Source organism: Protopterus annectens, chromosome 4.part0 (genome assembly GCF_019279795.1).
Source record: "Protopterus annectens isolate FY-2018-M chromosome 4.part0, PAN1.0, whole genome shotgun sequence".
Classification (NCBI taxonomy): Eukaryota; Metazoa; Chordata; order Ceratodontiformes; family Protopteridae; genus Protopterus; species Protopterus annectens.
Genome location: NC_056733.1, coordinates 1916069171 through 1916083280, shown reverse-complemented (window position 1 = coordinate 1916083280; position 14110 = coordinate 1916069171). Strand labels below are relative to the sequence as shown.

Below are 14110 nucleotides of genomic sequence, written 5' to 3'. Positions count from 1 at the left end.
CCTGCCTGTGGAAAGCAAATACTTCACAGAGATTTTCATTTTTACTGCATCACCTGTTTAGGCCCAGACCACGACGTCCCTCGCTGTCGGTTTTGTGCCTTATTTAACACCCGAACCATTTGTCGTTGGGCTCTCTTTGTCTCTAAATTCTTTCGCTTTCGATCTCCATATTTTGAAATGGATTCGGTAAGCCATCCGACTACTGATATTCCGAAAAAACATAAAGATAAACACAGAGACAGACTGCATAAGTCCAAAACTGCCAATGACGCTTCCGTTAAGCTAGTCGCCAGTCTGCCAGTACTCAGTGAGGCACTTTCGTAGCCCCTGATGCCCGCTTCAGTGGATTTGCAGGCCTCTACTGAGACTCATTCAGAGTCCGGTATGCCGCGAGACTTTTCTTTGACTATGGAACCTGCAGATGTCTCTACCTTGTATGGGTCCGGAGCCGCTGAGCAGGCACCGGCTTCTGAGGCAGTTATTCGCTGTACCGATGTTCGACTCAAACCGGCAACTTATTTTTTAACCAAAACTATTGAGTTTCTTAGGCCCAGAGTATGCACTACGCCTAGAAAAATGACGACCAAAGCACATGCACCTGCTCCTATGCCACAAAAACAAATGCTTAGAATGGCTGAAAACCTTATTACGCTGATTAGGGGAAGTCAGCTTTCCCCTGCTAAGAGACCGAGTTAAGTTCCCTTCAGCTTCTACAGACCAGGAGTCCGATGACTCTTAAATTTCTGATTATGAAGACATGCCCTTACCTGCTTATGAGGATTAAGATGCATAGGAATCCATTCCCTCTGCCTCCCCTCCAGAGGATTTTTCTTTTGGTGAAACCTTGCATACCTTATGAGAGCATTTCCACTGGGAATGCCAAGACTATCCTCAGTCCAAAAAGAGACTCAGAGAATTTCTAGGGTTGCCTCAACACAGGGCCTTAGCAATACCCCCTGTCCTGAATGTTGTGGATGATGTTTTTTTATGGAATCCAGTCTTACTCCTGACACTTTACTTCCTGCTCCTAGGAAACCAGACAGGTACTACAGAGTACCTGGCACTCACAAATTTCTTTTCAGGAATCCTACTGCTAATCCAGAGATCATTTCCCAGGGGCCTAAAGGTGTTAAGGCTACTACAGCCAAGAATCCCACCCCTTCGGACAGGGATTCCACAGCTTTGGACAGATGGGGTAAGAAGGTATATACCTCTGCAACTCTTGCTGTTAGGGCACTTAATTGTCAGTTTCACATGCTGAAGTACCAGCAACATATTATGGAACTTATTAAACAAAAAGTGGCAACATTTTCAGACTGTGCAGAAAATAAAGAATTGCAGGAGCTTATGCACTCTGCATGCCAAGTCAGCAAGCATACTTTGAGTGTGGCTTTGATGCCCTAGAAGCATCTTGCCGGGCAGCTGTCACTGGCTCTGTACTGAGAAGACATGCTTGGCTGAAGCAGCAGACCTTGTCAGACCATGTCAAATCAAAGTTACTAGATGCTCCTTTGAATAAGGACTGTTTGTTTGGCACCAAAGCAGAAGAGATTCTTAAAAAGATGGAAGAAAAAGCTAAATCTCTGCAGACTGTTGAAGAATTCTTACAAGTGCAACCCCCTAGATTTAGTAGGCATTGCCCTACCAAACACTAGTCCTTTCCATCCCCCTCCAGGCCTTCTCAAACCAGACCCAGGGGAAACAGACCACCCAGACTACAGTCTCAGGGTATACAGAGATCTAAGCAGTGGAGTGCCCCCACCCTAAAAGCAGGGAGTGGTAAGCCACCTCCTTACAGAAAAAGCTCACAATGACTTCTTTAGCCCTGCCCAATTGCATGTGCCCCTAGGTGGAAAACTTGCCCTTCATGCAAAAAAATTGGATGCCCATCACTCAGGACTGGTGGATCCTCAACATTGTATCCCAGGGAGTACACATTTTATTTCCATTCACTGCCAACCCCAAGTGGGTTTCCAGACCTTCCTCCAAACCAGTGGGCAGAGGCTCAAAACCAAGTACTTTCCCTACTCAATATCAGAGCTATTCAGCCGGTTTCAGTAGAACAGAGGGGTCAAGGATTCTACTCCAGACTCCTCCTGGTACCCAGGAAAGAGGGCTCTTGGCTCCCAATCCTGGATCTTTCCATTCTCAACACCTTCCTGGTGGTACCAAAATTCAGAATTCTTACCCTGCAACACCTTCTTCGTATGCTAGCCAAGGATGCCTGGTTAGTCACCCTAGACATAAAAGAAGCCTATCTGCATATCCCCATAAGGGAATCATGCAGGAAGTATCTACGTTTCAGGGCAGGGTCTATGCATTATATGCATTATCAGTTCTCTGCACTTCCCTTTGGCTTATCTACTGCACCCAGAGTATTCACAAAATGCCTTGCTCCAGCCATTGCATACTGCAGTCAGAGAAATATCCAAATTTACCCATACTTGGACGACTGTCTGATTCAGGCGGACCGTCAGGAATTGCTGCTGCAGCGCCTTGCATTTGTGAAAAATCTTCTCACCTCCTTGCGGTACACCATCAGTGAAAAGAAATCAAAACTGGTACCCAGTCAAAAGATTGTATTCCTGGGAGCAAGCTTGGACACAACTTCCCAGATGGCATTCCTCACCTCAGAAAAACAAGCCTGTCTGACAGACTACTTCAAACAAATGGCCACCAGAACCCAGCTATCTGCAAGAAAAATACTGCAAGCCCTAGGATTCATGGCCTCATGTATACTGCTGATTCCATATGCAAGACTGCATATGAGGAAACTCCAGTGGTACTTAAAAAGTCTTTGGTGCCAACATTCTCATGACCTGGAAGCAGTCATTCCTGTCATACCCTGTCTAAGGACAGAGTTCCTCTGGTGGGCAGAAGCAGGCAACCACAACAAGGGACTGCCATTTACTCGACCCCAAGCCACCAAGACCCTAACCACAGATGCATCAGACTATGCCTTGGGGGGGGGGGGGGGGAGTCACACATGGACGGAAAATGTATTCAGGGCCACTGGAGTCCAAGTCAAATTCATCTGCACATCAATCAAAAAGAGATGCTAGCTGTACAGAATGCCCTGACAGCTTTCAGATCCCTAATCTTTCCAGGACAACTGCTAATAAAAACAGACACCACCGTTATGTGGTACATCAACAAGTGGGGTTGGGGAACCCATTCCTACCTACTCTGCAGGCTAGCCATGGCCCTGTGGAACATGAGGAAACTCCAGTGGTACTTAAAAAGTCTTTGGTGCCAACATTCTCATGACCTGGAAGCAGTCATTCCTGTCATACCCTGTCTAAGGACAGAGTTCCTCTGGTGGGCAGAAGCAGGCAACCACAACAAGGGACTGCCATTTACTCGACCCCAAGCCACCCAGACCCTAACCACAGATGCATCAGACTATGCCTTGGGGGGGGGGGGGGGGAGTCACACATGGACGAAAAATGTATTCAGGGCCACTGGAGTCCAAGTCAAATTCATCTGCACATCAAACAAAAAGAGATGCTAGCTGTACAGAATGCCCTGACAGCTTTCAGATCCCTAATCTTTCCAGGACAACTGCTAATAAAAACAGACACCACAGTTATGTGGTACATCAACAAGTGGGGGGGGGGGGCATTCCTACCTACTCTGCAGGCTAGCCATGGCCCTGTGGAACATGGCCTTGGACATTTAAGTCCCTCTGCAAGCTCGGTTTCTGCCAGGCAAACAAAACTTACTGGCAGACAACTTAAGCAGAAATCTCCCAGACCCACATGAGTGGCAATTGGAGCACAGCACCTTCAACCTTCTGATTCAGAAATGGGGGACCTCAGAGGTGGATCTGTTTGCCTCCCCCTACAACCACCAGCTCAGCAAATTCTGCACCAGGAATCCTCACAGCAGGGCCTGGAAAGTGGATGCCCTATCTTTTCAGTGGGTAAATCTCTCAATCTATGCCTTTCCCCCTCTGCCCCTCCTTTCAAGAGTATTACTCAAGATAAAGCAGGACAGACCAAGGACAATTCTGATTGCCCCAGAATGGCCACGCCAGCACTGGTACCCACTCCTGCACAGACTGACATCGGTGCCACATTGGCACCTACAGCAGAAATCAACCCTCCTCTCGCAGCAGAAGGGACAGATTCTGCATCCACAACTGCAAACCCTAAATCTTGCAGCCTGGCTTATTCCTTGAATTCTCCCCCTGCAACCTTAAGCAAACAGGTGCTGGATGTCATTCTTGAAGCCAGAAGACCCAGTACAAGAAAATCCTGGATTACCTAGCAGATCTACTCCACAAAGGCATGTCCTTCTCCTCCATTAAGATACATGCCGTAGCCATTTCTGCTCATTACAACACTGAGCCACCTCTCTTCTTGCACGCTGTTATCGAACAGTTCCTGAGAATGGCAAACAACTTAAGGCCACCAAGGAGAGCACGCACCCCTGCTTGGGACCTTAACTTTGTACTGGAAAAGGTCACGCTTCCTCCCTTTGAACCTGCTGCATCAGCAGAGTTAAAATTCCTCTCTTAGAAAAAAGCCTTGCTACTAGTCATCACTTCAGCTAGAAGAGTGTCTGAGCTATAAGCACTCATGGCTGTGGAACCCTTCATTATTTTCCATGCTGACAGGGTTTCCCTCTGGACGAACCCTTCCTTTATGCCCATAGTGGTGTCCAGTGTGGCTCTCAGTCAATCCATCCATTTGCCAACCTTCTTCCCTAATCCTCAAAATAAAGGGGAAAGGATCATGCACTCCTTGGACATGCACAGACAGCTCAGATTCTACCTTGATAGGACTAAGCCCTTCAGAAAATCTGATCAGTTACTAGTCAGCTTTGCAACAGGGGCAGAGAGCAAGGCCATTTCAAAACAAACCATTTCCTAATGGATAGCACACTGCATCCATTTCTGCTACAAGCACCATGGGAAACCAACCCCTCAAGGGGTCAGAACACATTTCACTAGGGCAACATCTACCTCTACAGCATTTCTCAGGGGAGTCCCTACCAGGGATATTGTGGAGGCTGCTACCTGGAGTTCTGTACACACCTTCACCAAGCATTACCACTTGCCTATCTTTTCCAAATCCAGGGCAGGATTTGCTACAGCAGTCCTGCAAGGCATACTAGCCAGCCCTAACTCTTCTTGACTGCCTCCACCCATCTTCAGCTTTGAGAATCCACCCAAGTGTGATGACTGCAACAGTGAAACACGAAGAACGTAGTACAGTTGTGTACACTTACCATAAATGTAGATGTTCGAGTGTATTCGCTGTTGCAGTCCTGGTTTTCCTCCCTCCAGCCCCCTGGTTTTCTCTCTGTCTCTCTCCTACCTATGGCTATTACTAACCCCTTCTGGGGTATTGGTGTTTACTTTTTACTGGTGGTGTGTTCCCCATCATAACCTAGCTCCCTATTTGGGGGGCTCCTGACATTTGGGGCAAGAAAAACTGATGTAATGGCGTTAGCTGCCTGTTTTTATACCCCTGATGACCTGGAGCTACAGCAGCCAACACAGAAATACTAAGTCTCTGGTATTCGGGCCGACTGAGGGCTACCTGCAAGCAGATTACCCAAGTGTGATGATTGCAACAGTGAATATACTCAAACATCTACATTTATTGTAAGTGTACACAGCTGTACTTTCTTATTAGGGTTCTTTGTCGTAATAGTGCTCATAAATGTGACTTTTTAGAACAGCTCCATTTTGGTGGCATAAAACCCATGGCAAAAATCACAGAAAACAATTTACATAACCCCAAAGTTATTGCAATCATATGTACCCTCCAGTTTGAACTCATAGTAGGAACTCGTCAATTTCAAAACCTGCCCTTCATAAATGTACTTACATTGCTGGCAGCAACCACACTTAGTCATACCTAACTTATTTTTTCCTATGGTGGTTAAACTACTGTCTCTTTCAAACCTTTCTTTAAGATTCAGGTGCCTCTTATAAACAGAAGGGGGACGATTATCAAGAACTTTGCTAACATCAGTCATAGTCAGTTGCTTTTCAGTTGTCAGTAACTACCTGTCTGATTTTCTACAGCAATTTCCATACTTAATGATCATAGTATGTTCTTAATTGGTAGTGTCTGAATTCTGTGTAGCAGTGCTATCCAGGGGTCTACCTGATATCGGAAAAAAATGCTTATGATATTTTTTTACACACTTCATATTTAATTTCATTTAACAATTTAATTGTGTATACTCTGTTAATAAAAATGTTGATCAACTTATTAATCTCAAGCATAAACTGGTCATCTTCTGAAACTATTCTAGACACACATACCATCTGACCTTTAACGAGACCTTTTTTCAGATGGAAAGGTGGTTACTGGAAAAATGCAGAAATGTGTTAGAGGAGGTAGGTTTTCTATATAAACTGGAGCTGAATTTGTGATGATGGAAATCTTTTACCAGTGTTAACATCCAGATAGTTAATATTTTTCACGTAGTATGTGTAGGTAAATTTCAAGAAATCAGTAATAGAATTAAGATATGTAATAAGATTCTGTAAGTTATACTACCTTTCCATATTATATCATCTAAGAAACATAAAAATGTGACTATATGACAGTTGTATTCTGATCTAAAAACCTGGTGTTGCTCTCAATACCATAATATTAAATTGGCATATAGGAGGGTGTGTGCTTCCCTCATTGCAGCATCTGCTACCTGCTTGAAATACTCCCGCTCAATGTACAAGAAATTAAGAAGCACCATTTCCATTAATTCTACCAGTGTATTAGCGCCGCTGTTGTCAAGGTGATTAAACACGAGACAGGCTTCTTTAAACCATTCCAAATTGATAATATAGAGATAAATAAATCTGTTACATAGATAGCAACTAAAAGCCATTCATCATGGTAAATTTCATCTTTAATATAACTTAAAAAGTCCCATGAATCTCTGAAAATATATGGATAACTTTTTAAAAAATGTTTTAAAGTGCCATCAGTGTAGATAGCTAGCGGATCCAGCTGCTGCCACTGTTGGTCTCATGGGGGGATCACCAGTGCTCTTGTGGATTTTAGGGATACCAAAAATGGCTGAAATTAATGGATGGTCAACATGTTCATTAAAATCCTCTTGACATTTGTTGATGTTTACCTGTTATATAATCCATGGTTTGGTACAGAAATGAAACATGCTAGACACAACTGTGGTATGCAATTTAATTAGTTGTGTCTGTTGGCATAGTACAGCATCAAAAGAACATTTTTCACACACCCCCCCCCCCAGATTAGGAGGTAAGCATGATCCGTTACCATAGTCACGGCAATCCTCAGTTGGAGTTGGTGCAAATTTGGACAATGATGAGGTCTGTTTAATGAAGGAACTTGTAAAACAGTGAGATGTAAGAATAATGAAGCCAGATAAAAGTGGTGGCGTGGTCCTAATGGACGGTATTGATTATCCAGCTAGAAAGTATAATGTACTTAACAATGAGCTGCAATATGTATGGGTTTCTAGGAACAAAATTAATATTACTTACTACAAGACTGATTTATATTTAAAGGATTTACTTGATCAGGGTGAAATTGAGTACAAGATATACCGCCAGTCCGAAAGCCATCTTAGATCGTCAGTCTGAAAGCTCCATGTGCTGGTTACCAAACCATTTCAGATAAGTGCCCTGTCTGGGTTTTTCTACTTATCTTTCATTTTTTTACTTTTATTGTGAGGTTACATGTCATCCAGAAAGGGAAAATGTCAGTTGGGAGACAAGTTCCCCATAAGGACTGCCATGAGCAGTGTTTGTTTTGTTTGGGTGCTTCTCACTACCATACATCATGCCTGATTTGTCAGGCATTTGTCCCTAAGACTCTTCATAGTTGTCAGTCCTTTTTATCTGTCTACCTTGAGAACCACCATCATAAGTTGTTGGAGCAACGTGCAGTGGTGAAATCATCCCAGCCCAAGGGTCAGCCATCCACTAACAAGAATTCCAAAAAAGTTAGGTCAGATTTGTCTGCTGTACCCAGATGTCTCTCTTGAGCTGGTGGAAGCCTGGAGTATCATCCAGTCATTCAATTGGATTCCTCTGCTGCAACCATTTCAGAAGCTGGCATAGATTCAGTTTCTCACGTCCTCAGAGGCTTTGCAGACATCCATTAAGGATGTTGAGGGGGAACTGCAACTAATCCTATCCGAGGGACCAAGGGGTGTTAGAGAGGAGATTCCTACTGCGTTGATTGTTGGCAAGGGTCTAAACCTCTCAGATATTTAGGGCTGCCATCCCTTTGAAGCAGGATACAAAACATATTTCCTGCTCCTAAGGATCCACAGTGTGAGTGGCAGGATTTCACAAAGGGTTGTTTAATGTACTCATGGCCTTGAAGCCCCCCAGGGAGTTTCTGTTCCTGCCCCTCTTTGGTTTTCTTCTCTTAAGAGGCCTAGGGAGCAGGACTCTTCTGATCAGGATTTGGACTCTGAAGAAGAATCTTTAGCCTATTCCTCTCAGATTCCTTCTTCAGTATAATATGGTTGTGAGGAAGAAGAATCCATTATTCCAGATTCTCCCTTTGAAGAACTTTCCTTTGGGGATACAATATCTTGGATGTTGGGATTTTTTAAGTGGGACTGTATGCAGGTTTCTGATGTCCAGATGGAGTCCCCTAAGCCTTCTACTGCCCCTCCTGTCTTTGATGCCTTGTTAGACACTGTTTCTTCTGTTTATCAGGTTTTATAAGGTGCCTGATGATTGTAAGTTTCTTTTCAGATGTCCTTCTGCTGATCCCCGTGTTTCTGTTTCTTCGGGCAAACCTTCCATACTGTTACCTTCCACTAAATTACTTCCTTCTGACAAGGACACCAGGGCTATGGAACAGCTGGGCAAAAAGATGTACACTGCTGCCACCTTGGCCTTTCAGGCTATTAACCACCAGATCGATATGACCAGGTGTGATTGAGCTCTTCTTTCTCAGGCTTTTCGGGTTATTACTGACCTTCCTGACTCTGAGGGGAAAGTTTTGGCCATCTCTTTGTTAGAATCCTCTTCTTAAGTGGCCCATCATTCTGTTAAATGTAGATATGATGCAGCAGATGCTTCTTCTAGAGAGATGTTATTCTTGGCTTTGCCTCCAGCTTTTGCCTGATAACATCGTGGCTAAATTGGTAGATGCTCTTCTTGACAATAAAAATCTCTTTGTTTATGCTGCTACTGAGCTTTTTAAGTCCCTGCAGGAGAAGGATAAGGCCTTGCAGGAACTGAAACATATTTTTATTTCCCCTGTTACCAAATTTCAGAGGAATTATCCTTCCAAGCCTGTCTTTGCACATAGACTATCTTGCCCTCCTCTCAAAGGTGAAAAGGGTTCTAGAAGGGCATCTCCTGCTAAGACTACTGAGACTTCTTCTACCTAGAAGCCTCCTTTTCCAGACAAGCTGTCTAAATACCTTCTGCACTCCCTCTTAAGTCAGGTTCCTTTATCTCTTCATCTTTCCCTCTCTTCACAATTGGTTAAGGATCACTCTGGATTCTTGGGTTCTGACCGTCATTCATCAGGAATATTACATGGTGCAGAAATCCCTTCCTCCTTTATTGGGGCATTCTTCAACCTCCTCAGGAAAAACTGCCCTTATTTCCAGATGTACTACAGAGCCTTTTTTCTCAAGGTACCATCCAAGTAGTTTCTGCTCCTCAAAAGGGGACGACATTTTTATTCTAGGATGTTTCTGGTCCCCAAGAAGGAAGACACCTGGAGACCCATTCTGGATCTCTCTCAGCTCAACACCTATTTAAAGGTTCCTTTCATTCAAATGCTGGCCCTTCTAACCCTGTTTCCTCTTCTTCTACCTGTGTCTCTCCTAGCCTATCTCCATATTCCTATGTATCCCCGTTTCAGGAAATGTTTGTATTTCTGTGTTTCTTCCTTACATTTTCAGTTCTCTGATTTGCCCTTTGGCCTCCCTACTGCCCCAAGGGTCTTCAATTAATGCCTTGCTCCTATGTTTTCTTTTTGCAGGATGAGAGGATTTTACAAGTCTTTGCCTGCCTGGATGACTTGCTCATTCATACCTCTTTTCCAGGGACCCTGCTTCAGCACCTTCACTGTGCTATTTCCCCTCTTGAAAAGCCTAGAGTTTACAGTAAATTTCCAAAACTGCTTCCTGAATCTTTTTTGGGATCACGTTTTTCTCAGGTGCAGGCTCCAGACCATTCATGTAATGACATCCCTGCCACCTTCCAAGGCTTTCATTCTGCTTGCCTTTTTTTTCAATCCCTTCTTCCTCTGGTCTCAGTTACAACCAGTGAGTTTCTAAGGGCTCTGGGGTACATGGCTTCCACCATTCCTGTGCTTCCCCTAGCCAGGCTTTATATGAGAATGCTACAGTGGTTCCTGAAGTCAGTTTGGCTTCAACATTCTCATACTTTGGACTTCCCAATTTCTCTTCTTTCATGCCTCAAGCTAGAGCTTTCAGTGGTGGATCATCAACTGCCTCTCAACCCAGGGTTTCCGTTTCTTCCCCCAGTCTTCTCTCTGGAAGTCTTTTAGGATGCCTCCGACATAGGTGGGGGGGGCTTCTTTCAGCCATCTAAAGGTTCAGGACCATTGGTCCCTTTGTCAGAGAGGGTGGACCATATCAACATAAAAGAGGTGAGAGCACTCCTTCTTGCTCTTCAGGCCTTCCATACTTTATTCCTTCCAAGACCTCTCAAAATCTTTACAGACAATACTACAGTGATGTGGTACCTCAACAAGCAAGGGGGAGACTTGGTCTTATCTCTTGTGCAGACTAGCTCTTCAGGTTTGGGATCTGGCTGTCCAGTATCAGCTGACTCATCAGGTTGTTTATATTCCTTCATAGCAGAAACTTGTAGTTTACTCTGTGAGCAGGTCTATAACACAGACTCATGAATAGATGTTTCACAGCGATGTGCTTTTGGACATTGACCACCAGTAGGGTAGTCCTCCAATAGATCTTTTTACCACCCTTCTGAACAAACAACTTCTGTCTTGCACCAGAGTCCCATGTCCTCTGGCTTGGAAGGCGGACGCCTTTTCTTTTTCTTGGAAGGGAATGTTTCTCTCTGCCTTCACTCCCCTTCCTCTCATACTAAGGCTCCTGTTCAAGATAGAACAAGAGTGTTCCAGACTCTTGTTGGTGACTCCCTTTTGGCCCAGACGGCATTGGTTATTTCTTCTTCTGCACCTAGCCAAGGGCAATCACTACAAGTTACCCCAAAGGGTGGACCTACTCACACAAGACAAGGGGTATCTCATCCATCTTTGCTTGTTCACTCTTCACCTAATACTGTTGATGATTGGATTTTGATCCCTTTTAGGCACCATTTTTCTGAGGACATACTTCGGGTTCTGTAAGTGGCCAGGAAACCCACTACCAGAAAATGTTATTTGTCTAAATGGAAGAGATTATCTGTTTGGTGCCATGCTCATAATTTGGATCCAATTTTCTGTGGAAGTTCCCTTGGTTCTCTCTCATTTGTGTGAATTGCTCCATGCTGGGTTGGTGTTCTCTTTGGTAAAGCCCACCTTTCAGCTTTTTCTGATTGTCTACCTTTGACTTCTCCTTTGGCTTCTAGATTTGAGGTCAAGCAATTTCTTAAAGGTGTTCTTCATATCAGACCTCTCAGGAAACCTATTCCTCCTTACTGGAACCGTAATTTTCTTCTTGAAAAGTTGACCCAGGCTCCTTTTGAGCCTGCAGCTTCAGCTTCCTTACAGCTCTATTCTTGGAAGACTCTTCTTTTTTTGGCCCTTAAATCAGCTAGAAGAGTGTCTGAGCTTCAGGCCCTTATGGCTGTCCCTCCTTTTTTTAGTTTTTCTTAGGGGTCAAGGTGTCTCTTCATACCAATCCATCTTTTATGCCCGAGGTGGTAATGAGTTGTCTGTTACTCAGTCTATTCATTTGCCCACTTTTTTCCCGTATCTGCAGTCTGCTAGTGGGAAGATTCTTCATCTTGGATTTGCATAGACAACTCAGATATTATTCAGATAAGACTAAAGGCATTTGTAAATCAGAGCAACGTTCTGTTTCATTTCAGCCTAGGTCTCTAGGTTTGGCTGTTTCTAAGCAAACAATTTCTTCTTGGATCTCTAAGGCTATTTCTTTTTGTTATTCCTTTCATGGGAAAAGCCTTTCTACTTCTGTAAAGGCTCATTCTACCAGGGCTGCAGATTCTTCTGGTGCTTTTCTCAAAGGATTGGATACCAATTCCATCCTTGAGGTATCTACTTGGACTTCTGTACATACTTTTGCTAAAACATTACTAGCTGGATATGGTTTTCAGAGCTAGAGCTGGATTTGCCAGGGCTGTCCTGCTTGGTCTTCCTGAGGTCTGTGCTGGACATTCCTCCTCCCAATTTTCTTCTTGAGCTTTTGTACTCTGTCTAGTGTAAGGAATTCTGCAACAGTGATATGGAAGGACATAGTACATTTTTGTAAAAATCTTACCATAACAGTAGATGTCCTTCCCTTCACTGTTGCAATAATCGTTCCCTCCCTACTCCCCATTTTCTTTACTCCTTTTTTATTTCAAGATGCACATGTTCCTCCTTTTATCCTTAGACTGTTGTTCCTCCTGGGGCTTTTCAGTTCTGAAGTATGTGCATCCGTACGTCACCTTTATGCCCTATGTTATGAGTGGAGAACATACGTGTAACGTACAACATATTAGGAATCCTAAAGCATTGATATTCTGGCCGGACATCAGGCAGCCCTTGGCAGGGGATCTCTAATGTAAGGAATACTGGAAACGTGAAGAGAAGGACATCTATTGTTATGGTAAGATTTTACACAACTGTACTTTTTTGTGGGGTGTGGATGTCTGTAGGTGCAAGATTAGTTGCTACATCTCTAACTATATAGCCACCCTATCTGACTGGGGATGTTGAGGGAGCTTCAGTTTTTCTCCTGTTTTTTTTTTCTTTCTCCTGCTCCATTGTCCCCAGCACTTATGGCTGCATTACTGACCCCTGTTTTTTTTTTTTTTAATTCAGGTGGGCTCAAACCTTCAGTTGATAATGTTGACTCCAATGTCATTGCCAGAGTCATACCATTGGTTACCACCTGTTCTGACACCATATTTTAAGATGTCTGGTATGCCAACACCAACAATGTTTTATCATGTGTTGATTTATTACCTTTTCAGCTTTGTTTTTTTGTCATTGGGCCCAGTGGTAAGATTCTGATGTTCATCGTGTTTCACTGTTGCAGTCATGACTGTAGGGTTCTCCCCTGCCAGCAGGCAGCCCTCGGTCGGCCAGAATCCCAAAGTCTGGGTCCGGCGTCGGCTGTTCAACCATGCTCCCTGACGTCAGAGCGCCAGGAGTACAAAGCTGACAGCCGACGCCATCTTCTCCAGTCTTTCTTGCCGTGCGGTGTTAGCAGTTTGCAAGTGCCGGTCGGCTGACTCCTGACGATTTTACCTGATAAACTTCAGTCCGAAGATTTTTTTCTCCATTCAAAGCTAAGTACCCCGTTGGGGAAACTTTTTTCTTGCTCCACTCCGATGTCAGAAAAAGTTAATAATTGCATTTCATGTGGGAAGCAAATACCTCATAAGGATTTTCATTCTTACTGTATTCCTTGCTTAGGCCCTGACCACGACGTAGCTAGTTGTCGGTTTTGTGCTAGATTCAATCAACGTACAATTAAGCGAAGGGAGTTAAGGCCGCCTCTGCCAAAAATCCCATTCCTACTGAAAAGGATTCTCGATCCTTAGAAAGATGGGGCAAAAAGGTGTACACTTCTGCTACTTTGTCTATTAGGGCTTTAAACTGTCAGTTTCATATGCTGAAATTCCAGCAATTTCTCTTGTCTGTTTTAAAACAAAAACTTTCTTCTATTTCTGCCTGTGCAGATGATAAGGAATTGACTTGGGAAGCATGGTTTACATTGTGGATTTGATGCCCTAGAGGCTTCTTGTAGGGCTGCGGCCTCTGGCACAGTCATTAGAAGGCATGCATGGCTAAAGGAACAAAATTTGCCTGAACAAGTAAAGGCCAAATTATTGGATGCTCCTGTTCAGCATAATGTTTTGTTTGGATCAAAAGCTGAAGAGGTGATTAAAAAGATGGAGGATAAGGTGAAATCCATGCAAACAGTTAAAGATTTCTTAAAAGTACAGCCACCTAGATTTAGCAGGAATTGG

General features: G+C 43.8%; 1 protein-coding gene across 1 annotated transcript in view; it reads left to right on the top strand.

The window, feature by feature from the left end:
• Positions 1-14110, top strand: part of ATG4B (autophagy related 4B cysteine peptidase) — a 1090283-nt gene that overhangs the window by 482943 nt on the left and 593230 nt on the right. The gene's annotated exons all lie outside the window — the stretch shown is intronic.